This window comes from Canis lupus, chromosome 35 (genome assembly GCF_011100685.1).
Source record: "Canis lupus familiaris isolate Mischka breed German Shepherd chromosome 35, alternate assembly UU_Cfam_GSD_1.0, whole genome shotgun sequence".
Lineage (NCBI taxonomy): Eukaryota > Metazoa > Chordata > Mammalia > Carnivora > Canidae > Canis > Canis lupus.
The window spans coordinates 14,614,075-14,638,792 of record NC_049256.1 but is presented as its reverse complement, the minus strand read 5'-3'; the positions used below and the strand labels follow the sequence as shown (position 1 = coordinate 14,638,792).

At 37.7% G+C, this 24,718-nt stretch overlaps 1 protein-coding gene and 1 pseudogene across 5 annotated transcripts in view; one reads left to right on the top strand and one right to left on the bottom strand.

Annotated features, from left to right (window-relative positions):
- RNF182 (ring finger protein 182) overlaps positions 1-24,718 on the bottom strand; it is a 63,613-nt gene that overhangs the window by 19,497 nt on the left and 19,398 nt on the right. The gene's annotated exons all lie outside the window — the stretch shown is intronic.
- LOC100685133 lies at positions 250-864 on the top strand (annotated as a pseudogene).

Here is a 24,718-nt window from a genome sequence, read left to right as displayed (position 1 = left end):
TTAAGTTATGAAAAAAAATTCCTCTTAATTTTATGGTTGAGAGAAAAATGTAGCTCAGCTGCTGGTCTCTTTAGATGGTCAGAATTAGTCTGGAAAATCTTCATGAAAAGGAGGGAAACATGCAGTGGGACAAGTATGTTAAATACAGAAGTCATAGATGTGTCTAAAGCAAAGGACAGCCAGCAGAGCCTGGGCCAACACAGGCAGGATGTAGTGGAAGATTAAAACAGATAGCTATTAACAAAAGGAATGCAGTGTGAAGTGCAGAAGCAAAAGAAAGCAAGGATGTACGTAATCATGAAGTGAAGGCTTAATCTCAGGAGAGGCTTAAAAAGGAGGATAGATTAAAACCTCTAAAGAGAAAGAAAAGAAAGATCCCAGTGCACTCAAGGAAAGAGAAGTCTCCCAACATCCTTCCTGCTTCTTTTTCCAATATAACACACAGCTGGACCCGCCTTACCACATCCTGGTTGATACTAACTTTATCAACTTTTCCATTAAGGCCAAACTCAACTTAAGCACAAAGATGGACTGTCTGTATACCAAGTGTATCCCCTATATAACTGGTTTGTGATGGCTGAAACTGAGCAATTGGAGCAGAAATATCGAATGCCTCTAAGGATTGCCAAGGATCCAAGATTTGAATGATGACCATGTACACACAAAGAAAGCAGATGAGTGCTTAGTATAGAGAATAACTCAGCACAAGTGTTACACTGTAGCCACAGCTAACAGGGACCCTAAATGAAGGATGTGAAGATCCCTGGAGTTCCCATCATGAACATTTCTAACCACAGCTACAACACTGAGTGGATGCCAGAGGATCATGGAGGCCCCTGTTCTAATTCTTTTTTTTGCTTTTAATTTTTATTTATTTATGATAGTCACACAGAGAGAGAGAGAGAGAGAGGCAGAGACATAGGCAGAGGGAGAAGCAGGCTCCATGCACCAGGAGCCCGATGTGGGATTCGATCCCGGGTCTCCAGGATGGCGCCCTGGGCCAAAGGCAAGCGCTAAACTGCTGCGCCACCCAGGGATCCCCCCTGTTCTAATTCTTAATAGAGTTTCTCTGCCTTCCTTTACCAACTTTTTCTACTGCCAGATCATATAGCTATATGAGTTATAGAATGAATTATTATTCCACTTACTCATCTGCTCTGTTATGAGCTGAGTATGGTTAAATACACTCACTTTCTGATGTTGTTTTGAAATTGATATTTCACATCATCTTATAATTTGTTTCAGGGTGCCTGGGTGGTTCAGTGGTTGAGTGTCTGCCTTCGGCTCAGGTCACAATCCTGGGGTCCTAGGATCGAGTCCTGCAACAGGCTCCCCAGAGGGAGCCTGCTTCTCCCTCTGCCTATGTCTCTGCCTCTCTCCGTGTGTCTCTCGTCAAAAAATAATTAAAATCTTAAAAAAAAAAATTAAAAATAAAATAAAAATTTTTAATCTTTTTATAAATCAAATGATTGCTCACAAATAAAATAAAATTAAAATAAATAGCATAAAGAGCTTATCAAATTCAACACCCAAAAAACAAATAATCCAGTTAAGAAATGCAAAGACAGGAATAGACACTTTTCCAAAAAAGGCATCCGGATAGCTAATGGACGCATGAAAAGATGCTCAACATCACTCATTAGGGAAATACAAATCAAAACCATGATGAGATACCACTTCACACTTATCAGAATGGCCAAAATTAACAACACAAGAAACAACAGGTGTTGGCAAGGATACGGAGAAAGGCCCCCAAGAAAGGGAACCCTCTTACACCTGTGATGGAAATGCAAACTGGTACAGTCACTCTGGAGAACAGCATGGAGGTTCCTCAAAATGTGAAAATAGAACCCCCCATGATCCAGCAACTGCGCTACTAGGTATTTACCCGAAGGATACAAAAATACTAATTCAAAGGGGCACATGCACCCTAGTATTTGTAGCAGCATTATCAACAATAGCCAAACTATGGAAAGAGCCCAAATGTCCATCAAATCATGAATGGATGGACACACACACACACACACACACACACACGGCCAACACAATGGAATATTACTCAGCCATCAAAAAGAAAGAAATCTTGCCATTTGCGGTAATGTAGATGGAGCTAGAGTGTATAATGCTAAGTGAAATAAGTCAGTCAGAGAGAGACAAATACTGTATGATCTCACTCACATGTAGAATTTAAGAAAGAAAACAGGAACATACAGGAAAGGGGGAAAAGGAGAGAGGGAAACAAATCATAAAAGATTCTTAGTTACAGAGAACAAATGGAGGGTTGATGGATGGAGGTGAGTGGGGGATGGGCTAGGTGGGTGATAGGCATTAAGGAGGGCACCTGTTGTGATAAGCACTGGGTATTGTATGTAAATGATGAATCTACTTAATTCTACTCCAAAAACCAATACTGGGCTATATGTTAAAAAAAAAAAAAAAAAAAAAAAAAACTAAAATTTAAATTAAATAAAAATATAATAAGCTCATCTTCAAAATCTTTCACGGATTAGCCAGCACCCAGGCGGGCTCCATGATGACATGAATACATTTAAAAGGTACCTCTCTTCCCTTGGATTTTATTTTTATTTGCTAGAAAAAGTCAAAGTTGAAACATCTGATATTCCACAATAAATATGGAAATAGAAACATCAGAGCTCAGAATGAGACAGAGTTATACAAGTCATCCGCATACGAGGAGTAACTGAAATCCTGAAAATAAGACTGGCAAATCATGAGCTTCCCAGGGAAGTTAGAGCAACTTAGAGAGAGAAAAATGCTTAGGATACATAAAAAAGACCTGGGAACATTGTTAACATGCTGGGAAAACAGAAGAGAAAAAAAGAATCAAAAGGTGAGAAGGAAACAAAGGTTATCCATAAATCCAAGGAAAGAAAGAGTAAAGGGAAGTGTCAAAGTAGCCAGCAGACTGATGGGACAAACAAGAAGAGGAGATCACACATAACCATAAATGTCCCAGAAGACAGACTACAATGGGCCTGGGTAAAAGTTTGGCTGTAGCAGAGAGAAAATACAGACAATGAATTTGAAGAGCTAAAGTAACCAAGAAAAGAACTGAGGAAGGAAATTATCAGAACCAGTTGAGCTAAGTGAAATATAGATGATAAATCAGGAGAGAGCTTTTTGGAATGTACCAAAATTTGAGCTCTTCAAATATGCCCGTTTTTCCCTACTTGGCACTAATGAAAAAACATATGGTATTAAATCAAATTTCACATTGTAGGCTAATGAAATAAAGTTGCATTTTGAACTTTCAAATGTCAATTTGGCTCAACAGTGACCCAGCCATGCTAAAAAATAAATACATAAACAAGTATATTAACCCAGATAAAAATATGTAAAATTACAAGAAAGAATCTAATTTTTTAGTTTAAGAAACATTAAATGTTTTCCTTACCTAATAAAGCTGTAAAACTGTAGCATCATGGATTTTACAGCTGCAGAAAGAGACCATTGCTTTACTTGATAATCACTACAAGTGAGGCACACACATGCACAGACAAGGCTCTTGCTGCATTGCCAAAGCCTGTGGGCACACGCAGACAAGATATTTTCCCACTGCCTTTCTGAAGCGAGCATGGCCCACCAAGTACACTCTCCAGCTGTCTTGCTCATGCCAGAAGTCATGGGCAATCCACAAAGGAGACATCTGGGCACCTGGCCCTGGTGACCAAGAAGGCTGGTGTTCCAGAGCTCCACAGGGATGTAATGATCAGAGAAATAGCTCTTGGCAGGCCACCATCTCTAGGGCACCACTACACAGACAACAGAGGGAAACACAACCCTAATCTTCCTGAGGTTTTAAAAAAAAAAAAAAAAAAAAAAAAGGCCTATTTACTTAGCCTGTAGCTTCAGCCTGAAGGGCAGGCTAGGCCACACATCTAGTAGCTAAGCACACCCAGGGAACATAGCAGGGAGACACCACCCTTTGCACAACCCTTTGGCCTTGCTACAGCCATGATTATAGCCCCCACAAGACTATATATACTTGATACTTTAAGAGCTGCTGCCTGAGGGTCTGGCTTCCAAACAGCCTGTAACTAGGTGTTAAACAAGATTCTTCCCCTTGGATCACTGACAGGTCTTGGCACATCTGAAGCAATGAGGCCCATTAGGAAGTTTTGACAGTCACAAAGGCTTGAAAGACAACCAGGAGCTAAGGCAGGTTTGAACAAGAAGGATCACACCTACAGAAGGCCACGCCTTCAAGACTGAGAGAGGTAGATGTTCCACCTAATACACAGAAACAATACACTCTCTCAAGACTGAGAGAGGTAGATGTTCCACCTAATACACAGAAACAAACAAACACAGAGAGTCAAGCAAAATAAAGAAATAGAAAAACATGTTCCAAACTAAAGAACAAGACAAAACCTCAGAAAAAGCCCTTAATGATACAAAGACAAGAATTTTATCTGATAATTCAAAATGATGGTTAGAAAGATGCTCACTGAACTTGGGAGGAGAATGGATGAACACAATAAGAACTTCAACAAGAAGACGGAAAACAAAAAAAGTACCAAACAGAAGTCATAGAGATGAAGAATACAGTAACTGAATGGAGAAATACACTAGAGGGGTTCAACAGCAGTCTGGATGAAGCAGAAAGATGTATCCATAAGCTGGAGAATAAAGCAATGGAACTCATCCAGATAGAGCATCAAAAAGAAAAAAGAATTTCTAAAAATGAAGATAACTTGGGACACTTGTGTGGCTCAGTGGTTGAATGTCTGCTTTCAGCCCAGGGCATGATCCTGGGCACCTGGGATCAAGTCCTGCATCAGGCTCTAGGCAGAGAGCCTGCTTCTCCCTCTGCCTAAGTCTCTGCCTCTTTCTCTGTGTCTCTCATGAATAAATAAATAAAATCTTTTTTTAAAAAAATTAAGATAACTTAAGAGATATCTACAACAACAGGTGGAATAAGTCATATATTGGGGTCCCAGAAAAAAAGAACTGAAAAAGGAGCACTTATTTCAAGAAATAATGACTGAAAATTTCCCTAACCTAGGGAAGGAAACAGACCTCCAGATCCAAGAAGCCTAAAGAGTTCCAAATAAGGAGAATCCAAAGACAGCCATACCAAGACACATGAGAATTAAAATGTCAGAAGTTAAAGACAGTATCTTAAAAGCCTCAAAAGAAAAAAAAAAGTTGTTATGTACAAGGAAAACCCCATAAGGCTATCAGATTTCTCCACAGAAACTATGCAGGCCAGAAGAGGGTGGCATGACATATTCAAAGTGCTGAAATACATTTCCAACCATGAAAACACTACACAGCGAGGTTCTCATTCAAATCTGAAGGAGAGATGAAGAATTTTCCAGACAATCAAGAACTAGAGGAGTTCATCACTACTAACCCAGCTTTACAAGAAATATCAAAGGGATTTCTTCATGCTGAAAAGAAATGACACTGATAACAAGGGAACATACAAAGGTAAAAGTCTCACCACAAAAAGTAAATATATAATAAAGGTAGCATATTAATCCCTTATAAAGTTACCATACAAGTTAAAAGACAAAAGTAGTATAATTAACCAAAACTACAATAATTAGCTAAGGTGTAAAAAATGACATCAAAAGCACCAAACATGGTGCAGGGAGTAAAAATATAGAGTTTGAGAATGTGTTCAAATTTCAGTTGTTATCAACTCAAAACAGACTGTTATATACATAGGAAGTTATAAGTGAACTTTCTTATAAACCACAAAGCAAAAACTTATAGTAAATACACAAAAGAAAAAAATGGGAAAGAAAATGAAACATAAAACTAAAGGAAGTCATCAAACCACAAGGGAAGAAGAACAGAGAGAAACTACAAAACAGCCGGAAAACAGTGAACAAAATGGAAGTATTATTTTAAATGAAAACAGATTAAATTCTCCAACCAAAAAACATGGAATGGTTAAATGAGTAATAAAACTAGATCCATCTATATTCTGCCTACAAGAGACTCACTTCAGAAGTAAGGACACAGACTGAAAGTGATGGCATAAAAAAAAAAGAATACCCCATGCAAAGGGAAATGAAATGAAACCTGGTATACACACACTCATAAAGACAAAATAAACTTTAAAACAAAGACTATAATAAAATGCAAAGAAGGGCACTACATTATGATAAAAGAGTCAATCCAGCAAGAAGACATAACATTTATAAATATATATGCACCCAACTTAGGAGCACAAAATATAAAATATATAAAGCAAATATTATTTTTTTATAAAGCAAATATTAAAAGGTAATACAGTAACATTAGGAAATTTAAACACCATACGAACTCACATCAGTGGATAGATCATCCAGACATAAAATCAATAAGGAAACCATGGTTTTAAATGACATTAGGCCAGATGGACTTAATAGATATATACAGCACATTCATCCAAAAGCAGAAGAATACATATTCTTCTCAAGTGTACATGGAATATTCTCTGGGATAGATCACATGGTTGGCCACATAACAAGTCTCAATAAATTCAAGAAGACTGAAATCAGATCAAGTATCATTTCTGATCACAATGGTATGAACCTAGAAATCAATTACAAGAAGAAAACTGGAAAAACTATAAATATATGGAGATTAAACAACTGGTCATAGGACAACTACTAGGTCATAGAAGAAATCAAAGAAGAAATAAAAAAATATCTAGAGACTAACATAAAAGAAATACAATACACCAAAATAGATAAGATGCAGCAAAAGTGGTTATCAGAGGGGAAGTTCATAGCAATACGGCCCACCTCAAGAAATAACAGAAATCTCAAACAATTTACTTTTACACCTTAAAAATACCTTTAAAAAGAAGAAATAAAGCCCAAAGTTAGTAAAAAGAAGAAAAAAATATAAAGAAATAGATCAGAACAGAAATAAATTAAGACAAAGAAATAAAAAAGATCAATGAAGCTAGGAGCTGATTCTTTGAAAAGATTAACAAAATTAACAAGCCTTTAGCTACACTCACCAAGAAGAGGGTTCATATAAATAAAATGAGAAATGAAAAAGATGTTACAACTGATACCACAGAAATACAAAGGATTTGTGAACAATTACATACCAGCAAATTGAACAATCTAGAAGAAATAGATAAATCCCTAGATTTTACAATCTTCCAAGACTAACTCATAAAGAAATAGAAAATCTGAATAGACAGATTACTAGTAAGGAGATTGAATCAGTAATCAAAAAACTCCAAAGATAAAAGTCCAAGGCCAGATGGCTTCACTAGTGAATTCCACCAAATACTCAAAGATTTAATACCTATCTGTCTCAAACTCTCCCAAAAAAAATTATGAGAGAAACCTTCCAAACTCATTTTATGAAGTCAGCATACCAAAACCACACAAGGACATCACACATGCACACAAACACAACACACACAAAATTATAGCCCAATATCCCTAATGAACATACGTGCAAAAATCCTCAACAAAATACTAGCAAACTGAACTCAGTAATACATTAATAGGACCATACACCATACTCAAGTGGGATTTACTCCAGCAATGCCAGGATAGTTCAACATCTGCAAATCAATTAATGTGATAGACCGCATTAACAAAATTAAAGATAAATATCACATAATCATCTCAATAGATAGAAAAAGCACTTGACAAAACTGAACATCAATTTACCATAAAAACTCTCAACAAAGCGGGCATAGAAGGAATATACCTAAGGCCATATATGACAAAATCAGAGCTAATATCACATTCAACAGTGAAAACCTGAAGGCTTTTCCTCTAAGATTATGAACAAGACAAACATACCCACTATCCCCACTGTTACTCACCATGGTGTTAGAAATCCTAGCCACACCAATTAGGCAAGAAAAAGAAATTAAAGGCATGAAAATTGTAAAGAAAGGAGTAAAACTGTTACTATTTGTAGATGACATACTATATATAGAAAACTCTACAGACTCCATCAAAAAAACTGTTTGGATAAATGAATTCAGTAAACTTCCAAGATACAAAATTGTTATACAAATATGTGTTGTATTGTTTGTATGCACTAATAATAAGCTATCAGAAAAAGAAATTTAAAAATCCCATTTACAATCATATCAAAAAGAATTAAGAGCCCATAAATAAAATATGCTTATATGGACAATTAATTTATGACAAAGACAAGAATATACAAATATATAAAGGACAGTTTCCAATAAATGATGTTGGGAAAACCAGACAGCTACATGCAAAATAATGAAACTGGGCCATTACGTTATACCATATATACAAAAAAAAAAAAAAAAAATCAACTCAAAATGGACTAAAGACTTGAAGGAAAGACCTGAAACCATAAAATTCCTAGAATAAAACCTAGGCAGCAAGCTCCTTGACATTGGTCTTATGATGTTTTTTTGTTTGTTTTTTGTTTTTTAAGAGAAACACTTTTACAATCCTGAGGTCTTTTATTTTCTTTCCAGTTATCATGCCATGAATTCATAGGGAATGGGTTCCAGCAGTTCAGGCTCCTTTCCATTGGTTCTCACAAAGTGTGCTTCTCTGGGTGGGGCAGGCTGGCACTTCAGTTGGACCCAAGTACCTTTCTCTTTGGCTTCCTCTTTTTCTGATCATTTTCCTTCACACGCTTCAGTAAGCTATCTCGGCTCTTTGAGTGTTTAATATCCTCAATGCGGACATTAATTCTCTTGGCAAGAATCTTCCCCTTAACTTGTTTGTTTACAACAATGCCAACAGCATGCTGAGTAACATGGTAGACTCTTCCAGTTTTGCCATGGTAACATTTGTGGGGCATTCCTTTTTGAATAGTGCCCATTCCCTTGATGTCCACAATATCACCTTTCTTATAGATTCGCATGTATGTGGCCAAAGGAACAACTCCATGTTTTCTAAAAGGCCTAGAGAACATATAGCGGGTACCTCACCTCTTTCCCTTTGTGTTGGTCATTTTGGCGAATTACTGGAAGATGGAGGTTCCCTTATGATGTTTTTTTGAAGATCTGACTCCAAAGGCAAGCAGGGCGCCTGGGTGGCTCAGTCAGTTGGACATCTGCCTTTGGCTCAGGTCACGATCCCAGGGTCCTGGGTTTGAGCCCCACATCGGGCTCCCTGCTCGGCAGGGGACCCTGCTTCTCCCTCTCCCACTGCCTGCCATTCCCCCTGCTTGTGCTCTCTCTGTTAAATAAATAAATAAAATCTTTTACAAAAGAAGAGAAAACGGCAAGCAAACATAAGACAATATCAAACTAAAAAGCTCTGATAGTGAAGGAAACCATCAATAAGATGAAAGAAAGGACCACCTACTGAATGAGGGAAGATATTTGCAAATCATGTATCTAATAAGGGGTAAATATCCAAAGTACATTAAAAAAAACTCATATGACCCTATTACAAAAACAAAACAAAAAAGCCCAAAGAATCCAATTTAAAAATGGGCAGAAGATCTGGATACACATTTTTCCAAAAAAAGACATAGATGGATAACAAGCACATGAAAAGATGCACAATATCACCAATCATGGAAATGCAATGAGATACCACCTCACACCAGACAAAATGGCAAGTATCATAAAGACAAGAAATACCAATTGTTGGTGAGGATGTAGAGAAAATGTAATCCTTGTTCACTGTTGGTGGGAATGTAAATTGGTGCAGCCACTATGGAAAACAGTATGGAGGCTCTTCAAAAAATTAAAAACAGAGCTACCATATGATCCAGCAATTCCACTATCTATCTACTTGCATCTATCTGAAAAAAATGAAAACACTAATTCAAAAAGATACATGCAGCCCTATGTTCCCTGTAGCATTATATACAATAGCCAAGATGTGGAAACAATCTCTGTGCCTATCTGTGGATGAATGAATAAAGATGTCACACACACACACACACACACACACACACACACACACACACTGGAATACTACTGAGCCATAAAAAAGAATGAAATGTGACAACATGGATGTACCTCGAGGTACACAACTACACTAAGTGAAATAAGACAAATGCCACATGATTTCACTTATGTTGAACTCTATAAAATAAATAAAACAAAACCCAGACTCAGAGATACAGAGATAGGTGGCTGCCTGAGAGGAAAGCTGTTGAGGATGGGGATGAAATGGCTAAAGGGGATTAAGCAGTACAAACCTTCAGTTATAAAATCAACAAGTCATGGGGATGTAATGTGCATCCTGGGAATACAGTCGATAACACTGTATTAACTTTGTAAGGTGACAGGTGGTAAGAGGACTCATCATAGTAACCATTTTTGCAATGTACACAAATGTCAAATCACTATGTTGTACACCTGAAACTAACATACTACTTACTGTATGTTAATTATACCTCAATTAAAAAAAAAAAAAAAAACTACAACAGACATTCTGCTATGGAGCTAACGGTGCCTCTGAAGTTTCACATGGCTGCAGTGTGACACTAACAGCCACACGGCCTATGTCTAGGAAGACTGAAATATCAAATACGTTTAATATCCATAATTTCATGATGATTCTTAAACCAAACTGATTAGCTTTGGAGGATGCTAAGAAACCAACTCCTTATTCTGAAAGTAGATAATAAACAAAGGGAAAGACTCGAGCATTTATCCTGCCTTTCCTCTACAAATAGTTCCTTAGAGTAAATCAATAATGGATGAAGTAAAATTCTTCACTACAGAAGCACTTCAATTAATAAACAAAGAATGACAGAATTACTATATTATTTTGCAACCCCGAATGAAACAACCGGTGTAGGTCAGGAGTTGGCAAACAATGGCAAATACAGTTTTACAGGAACACAACCATGCCCATCACTTACGTATTCCCCAAAGCTGCTGGCCCACCACGATGACAGAGACCACATGGTCTGCAAAAGCTGAAAACATGCACTACCCAGCCCCTTACGGAGAAAGTCTGCTAATCCGTGATCTTGACAATAATTATCAACAGTTGCTAAAACCATTAGGCAAGAAGCAGATGACAATGTTTATAATGCAGGCATCAGGCTGACAACAGCTGTGCTCACTGTTCAAACTTCACCTCACAAAGGTGGGGGACAAGGTATTATGTGCCCCTGATGCCATGCATTAGAAAGCACATACCCCACCTCTGAAGTCCTGCCAAAAAATTAAAAATATGATCAAGCCTCTGTTTCTAATTACCAGTTTACAGGAAATATAGCAAATAGAAAAACAAATTAAACGACACCATGGGGAAACAATTAGTAAAAATTCACACTGTGAGAAATTCTACAGGCAAAGGATCTGGTTTCTTCAATAAATAAACTGTAAGGAAAAGTAAAAGGTGAACCTATAGATTAAAAAGTCCTAAGGGAGGGCACCTGGGTGGCTCAGTCGGTTAAGCGTCTACCTTCAGCTCAGGTCATGACCCCCAAGGTTCTGGGATTGAGTCCTGCTAAACAAGGGGTCTGCTTCCCCCTCTATCCCCACCCCCTGCTTGTGTTTTCTCTCTCTCCCTCCCTCTCTCTTTCTCTCAAATAAATAATATCTTTAAAAAAATTTTTTTAATAAAAAACATGCCCTAAGAGATTTGAACCCACAACTATACGGTTAATCAATCTCTAAAAAAGCCGGAAAGACTATCCAATGGAAAAAAGACGGTCTCTTCAAAAATCAGTGTTGGGAAAACTGGACAGCAACATGCAAAAGAATGAAACTGGAACATTTTCTTATACCATACCAAAAATAAATTCAAAATGGGTTAAAGACCCTAACTGTGAGACATGGAACCATAAAAATCCTAAAGGAAAACATAGGCAGTAACCTCTTTGACATTAGCTGTAACAAATTTCTACATATGTGTCCTGAGGGAAGGGAAACAAAAGCAAAAATTAACTACTAGGACTTCAAGATAAAAAGCCTCTGCACAGCAAAGGAAACAACAAAATGACAAGGCAACCTATGGAATGGGAGAAGATATTACCAAATGACATATGGATATGTTAGTATCCAAAACATATAAAGAACTTAATAAAATTCAACACCCCAAAAAACGAGTAGTCCAACTAAAAAATGAGAAGAATGAATGGATATTTTTCCAAAGGAGACATATACGTGACCAACAGACTCATGAAAAGATGTTCAATATCACTCATCATCGGGGAAATGCAATCAGAACCACAATGAAGGGACACCTGGGTGGCTCAGTAGTTAAGCACTTGCCTTCAGCTCAGGGTGTGATCCTGGGGTCCTGGGATCGAGTCCCACATCGGGCCCCCTGTATGGAGTCTGCTTCTCCCTCTGCCTGTGTGTCTCTGCCTCTCTTTCTCTATGTCTCTCATGAATAAATAGATAAAATCTTTAAAAAAAAAAAAAAAAAAAAGAACCACAATGAAATATCACCTCATGACCGTCAGAATGACTAAAATCAACAATGCAAGAAACAGCAGGTGTTGGTAAGGCTGTGGAGAAAGGGGAACCCTCTTGCACTGGTGGTGGGAATGCAAACTGGTGCAGCCATTCTGGAAAACAGTACGGAAGTTCCTCCAAAAGTTAAAAATAAAACTACCCTAGTATCCTGCAACTGTACTAGTTAGGAAATTTACCAAAGAATACAAAAATACTAATTCAAAGGGCTACACACACCCTGAGGTTTACAGCAGCATTATCTGCAATAGCCAAACTCTGGAAATAGTCCAAGTGTCCATCAACTTATGAATGGATAGGATCCCTGGGTGGCACAGCAGTTTGGCGCCTGCCTTTGGCCCAGGGCGCGATCCTGGAGACCTGGGATCGAATCCCACGTTGGGCTCCCGGTGCATGGAGCCTGCTTCTCCCTCTGCCTATGTCTCTGCCTCTCTTTCTCTCTCTCTCTCTCTCTCTCTATCATAAATAAATAAAAAAAATTTTTTAAAAACTTATGAATGGATAAAGGAGATGTGATGTATAAATACAATGGAATATTAATCAGCCATGAAAAAGAATGAAATCTTGCCATTTGCAATGACATGGATGGAGCTTAGCATAATGCTAAGTAAAATAAGTCCATCAGAGAAAGACAAATACTATATGATTTCACTTGTATGTAAATTTAAGAAGCAAAACAAACAAGCAAAGGGGAAAAAAAGAGAGAGGCAAACCAAGAAACAGATTCTGAACTATAGAGAACAAACTGATGGTCACCAGAGGGAAGGCAGATGGGGATGGGGGAAACGGGTGATAGGGATTAAGGAGGGCACTGGTCGTGATGGGGATTAAGGAGGGCATGGTGTTGTATGGAACTGCTGAATCACTATATTGTACACCTGAGACTAATATTACATTATATGTTAACCAACTAGAATTTAAATAAAAACTTTTTAAAAAGTCCTAAGAGATTTATCAACTAAATCGTGTATAGTCCTTATTTGGATTCTGATTCTATCATAACCAACCGGACAACAAATTTATGAGACAATGGAAAATCTGAGTACTAATCCAATATTTGATAGCAGTAAGGAATTACTGTGCTATTTCCTGGTGTGTTAATAGTGTTGTGATTGGACTTTTTAAACAGCCCAGTCTCTTTACTGTTTTAAAGACACATACTGAATGTATCCACAGATGAAATAATATGACATCTGGGCTTTGTGTAGAACAATCCAGTGGGGAGGGGGGAGAGATAAATGAAGCAAGATTGGCCATATGTTGATCATTGTTAAGGCTGAGTAATTAGTAAAAAGGGATTAATTCTGCCATTTTTTCTACTTTTGAATATGTTTAAACTTTTTCATAATAAAAAGATAAGAATTAATACAACTAAGAAAGCTTTCTGTCTTTACTTCCAACATATGCATTCATGGATATTTTGTTTCTTGCCCTGTCCATCCACCATGTCTATCTGTTCACCCCAAATATTTATTGAATACTTACTACATATGGTCCCTATGCTAGGCGCTGGCAATGACCTTCCCTTCCAGTGATCTACAATGTAGAGGTTGAGCCCAATGAGTAACTCAGCTATTATACAACTGAGGATAAATGCTGCAAGAGAAGGACCCAAAGTATGCGAAGGGAACAATGCAAAGGAAGTAGAGCTACACGTTTCTGCATTCCTCATTCCTACCCCCTTAATGTTATCTTGTGGTGGTAGTCTATCCTGATTTTCTACTTTCCTCTTCTAAGGACTAGTTTACCTTTCTCTGAGTGGTCCTGACTTACCCCATCTTAAAACCCAGGGTTTCCCATTGCCTATTCCATTACTCCATGAAAGTGAAAGACTGGATTCCACCTCCGTCCTGTCTCCCATAAGCCCCTTACATCTGTAGGGATGGACTCTCATAAGCCCACACTCCCATCTCTGCTCTCTGCTGTCCTAATTCCGTCATGCTCACTGGTCATTAACAACCACACACACTCACACTCAGTGCAGTGCTAACCTCTCTCTTCACATCTTCACTAGTAACTCACCTGCCCACTGTGTGACTCAAAGGCATCAAGAGTCCCCCAAGGTTTCCATGTCCAGGGATCCCCTCACCAGAATAAAAGGGACGCCAGAAAGGCAGAGGAAAAGTGGGACCAAATCAAACTGAGAAGCTTCCGCAAAGCAGAGGAAACAATTAACAGAGTGAAAGACAACCTGCAATATGGGAGACAATGTTGGTAAACCATGTGTCTGATGAGGAGTTAATACACAAAATGTATTAGGAACTCCTACTACTCAATAGCAAAAAACTTATAAGCTGACTAAAATATAGGCTAAGGATTTAGATAAGCACATTCCCAAAGAAGACATACAAACAGCCAACAGGTATATGAAAAAGTGTTCAGTTTTGCCCATTAAGGAAAAAGGCAAATCAAAACCATAATGAGATACCACTTCACACCTGTCATGTTAACTAGTATCAAAAATCCGAAAATACTAATAAGGCAAATGGCAATAAGGATGTGAAGAAATTGGAATCCCTGCACACTGTGGGTAGGAATGCAAAATGGTGTGGCCATAATGAAAAACATGCAGGCTCCTCAGAAAATTAAAATTAGAACTACCTGGGTGGCATCATCAGTTAAGTGTCTGACTCTTGGTTTCAGCTCAGGTCATCATCTCAGGGTTGTGAAATCGAGCCCTGCTTGGGGGTCCACACTCACTGCAGTCTACTTGGGATTCTCTCTCCCTTTCCCTCTGCCCCTCCTGCTCCTGCGTGCTCTCTCTCTCTCTCTCTCTCTCTAAAAGAAATAAATAAATCTTAAAAAAAAAAAAAAAAAAAACAGAACTACCATATTATCCAGCAATCCTATTTCTGGGAATTCATCCAGAATTGAAATCGAGATCTTGAAGAGATATGAGCACCCTATGTTCACTGCAATACCACTCACAGTAGCCAAGATGTGGAAACAGCCTAAATGTCTATTGACAGATGAATGGATAAAGAAGTGGCAGAGAGAGAGAGAGAGAGAGAGAGAGGAATACTCAGCCACCCCCAAAAAAGGAAATTCTACCATTTTCAACAACATAGATGAATCTTCGGGACATTATACTGAGTAAAGTAAACCACGTTATATTAAGTGAAACAAACTAATCACAGAAAGGCAAGTGCTACAGGATTCCACTTAAATGAATGTCTAAAGTAGACAAATTCATAGAATCAGAGTGGAATAGCAGGGAGAGGGAAATGAAGACTTACTAATCAACAGGCATATGTTAGAAAGCAAGACGAGTGAGCTTCGGAGATCGGCTGTACAACACTGAACCTTTAGCCAACAAAATGGCATTGAACACTTAAAAATTTGTAAGGGAGGTACAAGTCCTGTTTAGTGTTCTTACTACAATCCTTATAGTGGGTTATTTTAGCCCAAAAATAGCAGTGGGAAAACTGTTAAAATGAAATTCACCCACAGCAATGATAGAGGTTAAACAACACGGGAGGAAAAAAAACCCAACTTATTGTTTAATACCCCAAACAGCATAAATTAAAATGTTTGGACACAAGGAAGAGGAGTGGTCTTAGTTCAATCTTTGAAATTTTTAAAACATTGTAATGGACGTATTTAGGCAAAAAAAAAAAAAAAAAGTTTAAAAGTTTGGTTTTTTAGATCTGTGTTAGCTGTTTTGTTGTCATATCGCTGTTTATTTTTGCTGAAAGTGTAATGGAGGTGGGGCGGGTCACTGGAAAGAGACTTAGCAGATTCAGGCAGGAGTGTCTGACACAGAGAGCTCTGCTAAATCACCTGATGGGGCTGCGGAGACACTGCTGAGTCACTGTCACCTCCACCTACAGGCAATTTCACCTCTTTTGGTTATTTTCTAAGAGAATGCAGTAGTGACGCTGTGGCAGTTTGACACTGGATAAAGACATTCTGTGATGATGACATCTTAGGGTAAATCCCCAAATTGGGCCACAGTAATTTTCGGTTAAGCCAATCCCAGCTTTCCCTAATGAGCAAGCTCTGGGATCTTGAGTCAATCACTTGGGGAGATCACCTAAACTTTCTGGGTCATAGCTTTTTCATGGGAGAAATTAAGATTCTGGGCTTGATGGCTACAAACCTTCCTGTTTCGGCACTACTGAGATCTGTGATCAGGAGCAGCTTTTCCATGTGTATTGGGATGTTAGCAGTAATTCCAATGACAACTGAGAGCATTTATATCCTCCAAAAGCAAAGGACTAGTAACACTCTTACTTTCTCACTCAATGTTTATCAAGACTTGCTAAATTTTCTTCTTAGGATTTGGTACAGACAGTAAAGAGCTTATCAATGCTAACTGTTACTAATGTAAGTTATTCCTAAGAAAAGCAAGTTGCTATATAAGAACACTAAAATACACATTGGTAAGCATATATGACAATGTGTTGGCAACTTGAAGTCAAATGACTCTGGGTCTGAATACCAACTCCAGCAATCATGAACTTAGATGACCTTGATCATGTTACTTAAAACATCTGAGTCTGTGACTCATGATTCAATATGAAGATAGTATCGACCTCACAGGGTTATTAGAAGGATAAAGTAAAAATAACAGATGTCATGTGCCTGGCTAAACAAACATTAGTTCCTTCTCCCCTAGCTAGTCCTGGACATTAAATTCTAGATATTCTTGATTTCTACCTCTTTTTTTGGTTTCACTTTACATGTCCACACATAAAATACCCTCGTTTTCTGTGTTATTGACAGACTCTTTTTTTTCACCAAGCTTTGTCCAGGCTCCTCTGAACCTTCTCCTCAATCAGGCTTCAACCTTGGTCTATGAAAACTGTAACTTTGAGCACAAATTATTTCATTCCCCACCCTAAGAGACTTCCACAATCACGAGCATAGTTTCTATCAGCCCAAAGCCATGTTCCTAGTAGGAGGAACTCAGGTCTCCCAATCATCTATCCAAGAAAGTTCACTGCTGCTGATGAATTTACTGTTTGTTCTAGTCCTAAGGCTGATGACAGGCCACTAAGGATAGGCTCCCTTCTCTTAGAGCACTTACCTTAAAAAGCTTGCAATTGTAAATCCCTGTACTGCCCCGTTGGGTTGTTAATCTTCTACCATCTGAAACATCTCCTTAAGGACCTGGAAGCCACCTCTTTGAAATGCAAACATCTGGGGAGGTGGCTCTCCGGTTCCCCTGGTTTCTACAGGAGGGTAAGAGCCTAACTGGGTTGGGTGCCTTGCTCAAATTTGCAAAACTACTTCCTGTCCTAAAGATAGGAGAAATCTGTTTCTCCTCCAGATAATTGCCAGATTGCCTAACCATACAACCTCTCTTAAAGACTTTTTGGTACCTTTCCTTTTGTGCACCCCAAGATGGAAAAGGCCTCTCCCCTTTTGTTTCAGTGGTGTCGAGCTCAGTTTACACTGAAGTCTCTCTCTCCTACTGCAGCAGTACTAAAAGCTGTCCTTGCCATTTTTAACAGGTGTCTGGTACAAAATTTTTCTTTGATGGGGTTTACTTAGCCAGTGTTTATGGAATACTTCTCATGTACCAGGTACCGTATATCCAACAATGAGCACAAGGCTGTCACCTTTCTCAGAGAGCTCACAACCTACCAGCTGGGACAGAAATATATGCCAAATATAGCAGTTTCCGGGCAGCAGGAGAAGCAGTGCACACTTCTACTGCCACCTTCATATTCATTTATCTCATAATTTAGTTCCTACAAAACGTTCTGCTTCTGTGTCTCCATCAAAGAAGCATGAACTTGTTTTTTGAAGGAAAGTTAGAATAACTCTAAGAATTTCAGAAAAAAAGAGAACAAGATTTTCATATATTCTGGAAAGTCACTGATTTATCTCTTTTTTAGTCTCCAGTGTACTATACACATCCATAAACTTAACATCTTGAACAACAAAAACAAAATTTATTTTAAAATGTTATCACCTCAACTTTTGAGCTTCTATTAATTCAAAATCAATGGCTACCAAAAACACATCCTTAAGATCATTATAGTTCATCATTATATTGGTTATTTACTACAGGAGTATAAGGAAAAACAGCACCTAACATATTTAGGTTATTAATTTAGAGTTAATAATTAAAGCTTATCCAGCATATATCAGAGTAACACTGGTATATCAGAGTATGTAAATGCAATTTCTGTGGATCTAGTAAGTTTTTTGAAAACTTTAATGTTTTTAGAGCAACTTAAGGTTCAGAGTGAAATTGAGAGGAGGGTACAGAGATTTCCCATATACATAGACCCCACATTATCGAACATCCCCCACCAGAGTGGTATATTTGACACAATTAATGAATCTTATCTAATAATTTTCGAAAGCTATTATCAAGACTGATTTTTACTTTGATAATGTATTGAATCCCAAAGAAACCAGCATTACAAATTAAGCATTCTATGTCATTTCACTAAAAAACTAAAAAATAATAATTTGACAATGAGTTAAGCTAGATGTTTGTGTTTTTATAACAATAAATTCAAATAAAGTTGGTCTTAATATTCCATAAATTACAAATAAAGATCAACACTAAAAGCCATCATCAAAATTTTATAAAATTGCCTTATATATTTGATTTTACTCTAAGAAATAATGAAGAAATTCACCAGTTCAAGAGAAAGTATTCCAAAGACCAATATTATAATAACACTGCAAGTCAGTTTATCCTTTTATGCAAAAAAAGTTTAGTCTCTTAGCTATTGATCAATATTGAATAGAGGTTCCGTAGCTCAAATTTTGCAAGATATTTTAAAAATTTTTTCTGCCTGGTCTTAGTATCTTGAAGAGACAGCCTTGGATGATTCTAAGAAAAGACCCTCATCTAGAGAAAAACAATTGCAATGATCATGTTTTTGTCAACTTAGGTTAAATAAAGTAATGATGCTAAAGAATGCTTTTGGAGATCCACTTCCATAAAGAAGGAAGTCATTTATATCAGACCAACCCTCCATGAAGAAAAGCTAAGCAAAATTCACAAAAGCAAAAAAAGTTCAAGTTTTCTGACAGCAACCAAAGCAACCAGGGCTTGATAGAGACCCTGGAGGGAAGAGAAATGAACTGAGCTGACATTCTCTGCCATTTTTGATCAAGGCATTTGCCAATTTCTTTGCACACTTGGGGGGCCAGGAGGCCAGAAAGAAAGCAACACCTCAAAAAGTCTGGCTTACTGAGTTATGCTCAGAAATAAAAGTTCAGGTTTACCAAAGCAGGTGGGACTGGAGGAGCCAAGATCCCCCAAAAAGGGGAAGTGCAAAGAACCAAGACCAATATTCTATACAACATTTCCCTTCAAGTTTCCAAAACCATATAATATGAGAAGCCAGAAAACCAAAGAGAAAGTGGCACACATAAAGTTAAAATACCAGCAGAGTTACTGGCAGATTTGTAGGGCACAGGAAAAAAGAAGTAGAGCTCAGGGTCACTAAAGAGGAAGGCCCCAGTAACACCTCAGGCTTGTAGCTGGGATCTCTAAAATGCTAGGAATAAAGGAAAGCCAAGAGGAAGATATCTCTCAAAGGGAACAAACCCCAATGAGATTTTTTCAAACTCTGACTAAATAAAAATAGGCTACCCCTACCCTGTCTTCCAGGAGAAAAATAACACCATCCAGGGCTTCCACAATCTTTTCAGATACACTGTCTCACTTTCTAAAACCTGGGCTCAGAGGGAATGAGAGAAAGTGGTAATTCAAATACTGAAGGTATCAGATATGGACATTAACAGAACTATGATTGATATGTTCAAGAAAATAGATGACAAGTGAAGAATTTCACTAGAGAATTATAATCCCTTTTAAACGGGAAAAAGAAAGGATCAAATAAAGATTATAAATCTCAAAGATACAATAACTAGAACAGACTCACTTCAGCATGATGGAGTGAGGAGGCTGATAAAGCCTCTCCCCACAAGGCAACTACAAAACTGCTCAACACTGTCAAAAATGATAGTTTCAAAAAAAAAAATGATAGTTTCAACACTTCAGAAATTCCAGCATACAACAAACTGAGAAGCATTCATCCATGAAAACAAGTGACTTTAGGTGAAATTCCCATACATACTGTAGTATTCTTGCCTGGGGCTGCTCCCCTCACCCTGTATCCTTCTTCAGCATGGTAGTTCAACCAGGGCATACCCACCTATGAGAAACAGCTTCACTGCTACTGTCAAGGAGGTTCACTTGATATGAAAGTGCTGTTTAAAGTGGTCATCTCAGGGGCACCTGGGTGGGTCAGTGGATTAAGCATCTGTCTTCTGCTCAGGTTATGATCCTGGAGTCCCAGGATTGAGCCCCACATCAGGCTCCCTGCTCAGTTGGGAGTCTGCTTCTCCCTCTACCTTCCCCCACCCACTTCCTGCTCTCTCACCCACTCTCTCTTTCTCTCAAATAAATAAATAAATAAATAAATAATAAATAAATAAATAAATAAATAAAGTCTTTTTTAAAAAATGAAGTGGGGGCAGCCCCGATGGCCCAGCGGTTTGGCGTCGCCTTCAGCCCGGGGTATGATCCTGGAGACCTGGGATTGAGTCCCATGTCAGGCTCCCTGCATGGAGCCTGCTTCTCTCTCTGCCTGTGTCTCTGCCTCTCTCTCTGTGTGTCTGTCATGAATAAAAAAAATAAAATATTTTTTTAAAAAATGAAGTGGTCATTTTAGTCACAAGGTAGCAGGGAGACAACAGCTTCACAGCCTAAGATAACAATTCTGTTTGGAGCCAGTCATAAACTGACAGATGAGCCAGATATGGTATTCAAGAAGTTATTATTGAAAAACTCTCCACATGGCCTCAGTTGACCAGAGGCTGAGCACACCCATAGTAGAGACTAGAGCTTAACACACAAACATATTAATGACAAAAGAGCCTAAATACATGCACAGAGTGCCCAGTGAAAATAGAAACTAAGGCAAACTTGAAAGCAGTCTGAACTTTGAATGGACTCCCCAACCCACATCCAGATTTATCTGTAGAGAGTGGAAGCCATGCTGACTTGAGATATTTGACCATAACCTCTGACTAATCTTTAGCTGTAACTTCAGCTATGCAGACACAGGAAAGATCCCTAGGAAGCCAGGTTTAAAAAAAAATAAAAGATGAGGGGCACCTGAGTGCCTCAGTCAGTTGAGCATCTGCCTTCAGCTCAGGTCATGATCTCAGGGTCCTGGGATCAAGCCCTGAGTCAGGCTCTGTACACAATGGGCAATCTGCTTCTCCCTCTCCCTCTGCCTCTTCCCCAACCTCCGTTTGTGCTCTCTTGCTTACTTACTCTCTTCTTTCAAATAAAATCTTTAAAAATAAATGAATGCATAAATAAATAATAAATAATAAAAGATGAGAAAAAGAACTGAACAGAGACATCAGCTGCATGTTATGGGGAGACAGATGTCACAATTTAGGCCAGTTACATTACTAAACACAAACAAAATAAAACAACCACCATCACCACCCCCCTCACCACAACTGCTATAATGTTTTTCAAAATATCTGAAATTCAACAAAAAAAGTTAAGATATGCAAAGAAACAAGAGAGTGTGACCTATAGTCAGGAAAAAAAAAGCAATCAATAAAAACTATCTCTGAGTGACCCCAAGTGTTACATATAGCAGAGACCTCATGCTGCTATTATGATTATATTTATACAACTTTTTCTTAAAAGCTCAAAGAATTAAAGAAAAGTCTGACAACAGTGGTAAACAAATAGAGGTTATCAAAAAGAGATATTATTTTAGGGGAGCCAGAGTGGCTCAGTTGGTTAAGCATCCTGGGATGAAGTCCCACATCAGGATCCCTGTTCATCAGGAAGCCTGCTTCTCCCTCTCCTGCTCCCCCTGCTTGTGCTCTCTCTCTCTCTGAATCTCTCTGTCAAATAAATAAATGAAATATTTTTTAAAAAGAGAGAGAGATTATTTCAAAAGAATTAAATAGAAACTAGGAGTTCAAAATTACAGTAACTGAAATGAAAGATTCAGCAGAGTGACTCAATAGTACATTTGAGGTGGTAAAAACAAAATCAGTAATATTAAGATAAAGAGATAATATCCAACCTGAAGAACAGAGAAAAATGTTCAACAACAAATAGAGCCTGAGAGACATGTGGGACAACATAAATATATCAATATATGTATAATGGGGGAATCAAATGGTAAAGAACAGAAAAAAATGTTGGAAGCTACACTGGCCCAAATATTTTCCAAATTTGATGTAAAAAACTAGCCCACAAATCTAAAAGCTCAGTGAATTCTAACAAAGGTAAGTACAGAAATCCACATGAGGACACATCTCAAACTGTTGAAGACCAACAGAATGATAAAATCTTGAAAGCAACAAGAGAAAAAACATTCATCATATACAAAGGAACAATGAGATTAACAATTAACTTCTCAAAAGAGATAATAGAGGCCAGAAGTCAGTGGATGACATATTCAAAGTCTTGAAAAGAAAAAAACTCTCAACCAACTGAACAAAACAAAAAATGAAGATGAAAGGGACACTTAGGTGACTCTGTCAGAGGAACATGCTTCTCTTGATCTTGGGGTCATGAGTTTGAGTGCAGAGATTATTTAAGGAAATAAATAAAACCTGTATATCTTTTTAAATGAAAATGAACATATTCCCAGAAAAAGATTGAAAGAATTTGTTCCTAGCAGAGACCTGTCTTATAAGAAATACTAAAGGAAATCCTTCAAGCTGGAAGAGAATGACATCAGACGTGGGCTTGAAATGGCAAGGAAAAATGAAAAGTGTTCCAAATTCTAAGCATGTAGGTAAATACAAATGTATCATAAATATATTTTTCTCAGGCACCCAGGTAGGTACAGTTGGTTAAGCATCTGACTCTTGGTTTCAGCTCAGGTCATGATCTCAGGATTGTGAGACTGAGCCCTGCATCTAGCTCCATGCTCAGCAGAGAGTCTGGTTAAGGCTCTCTCTCCCTCTGCCCCTCCCCCTACACTCATGCACTCTTTCTTGCTCTCTCTCTGAAATATCTTTTAAAAATCTTTTTCTCATTTTTTCTCTTATCTTCTTTAAAATACACAAAATTTATAAAGTAATAATTATAAAATTTCTAGATTTGAAATATTTAGAGGTACAGTTGTTTAGTTCTTAATATATGCAGACATAACACTTATGGCAATAAGAACTCTAAGGAAGGGAGAAGAAAAGGAGAACCATTAGGAACAAAGTTTCTATATTATACTGGAATTAAGTTACTATTAATCTGAAGTATACTGCTATAAATTAAGACATGTTTGCAATCCCACTAAAATAATAACAACAGAAAAAAAAGCAAGCATAATTTAAAAGTCCACAGAAAAAACAGCTGACTAAAAAGTAGTTAATGCAAAAGGAAGTCAAAGAGAAAGAGATATGAAATAGGAGGTATATCAAACACCAATAGCAGAATGGCAGGCATAAAACCATATTAATAATTACATTAAAGGGATACCTGGGTGGCTGAGTGGTTGAGTGTCTCCCTTTGCCTCAGGTCCTGATCCTGGAGTCCCAGGACTGAGTCTCGCATCGGGCTCCCCATGGGGAGCCTGCTTCTTCCTCTGCCTGTGTGTCTGCCTCTCTCTTTGCATCTCTCACAAATACATTTTTTAAAATTAACAATTACATTAAATATAAATGGACTAAATATCTCAATCAAAAAGTAGAGACTGACCAAATGGAAAAGCACAACTGAATTAGGTGCTATCTACAAGAAACACACCTAACATACAAATAGACTGGAAGTCAAAGTAGAGAAAGATATATCATGTTAACAGCAAACATAAGTAGGCTAAAATGGATATAATATCAAATAAAACAAACGTTAATGCAAGAAATATTGCTAGAGTCAAAGAGACACATTTCATAATAATAAACCTATTAATACATCAGGAAGACATAACAATTATAATTTATATACAACTAATAATAGAACCCCAAAACTCAGAAAGCGCAATCTGACCGTCATTACAGGAAAAACAGACAATTCAACAATAACAATTGGAGATTTCAAAAACACACCATCACTAATTGATGGAACATCTGGTCCTAAAATCAACAATGATAGCCAACACGTAAATAAAACTATCAACTAACTTAAGCTAACTGATATTAGTAGAAAACTCTATTCAATGACTACAGAATACACATTCTTTTCAAGCACACATGGAACATTCTCCAGGATAAAACACATGCTAGGAAAAAACAAGTCTCAAGAAATTAAAAGTTATAATCAACAAAATATATGTATCACAATGGAACTTTGAGATCCACGACAAAAATAAATAAGGAAAAATCCCAAATATTTGGAAATTAAATAATACACCTAGATCAAAAAATGAAAAGAGAACTATAATAATATTTTGA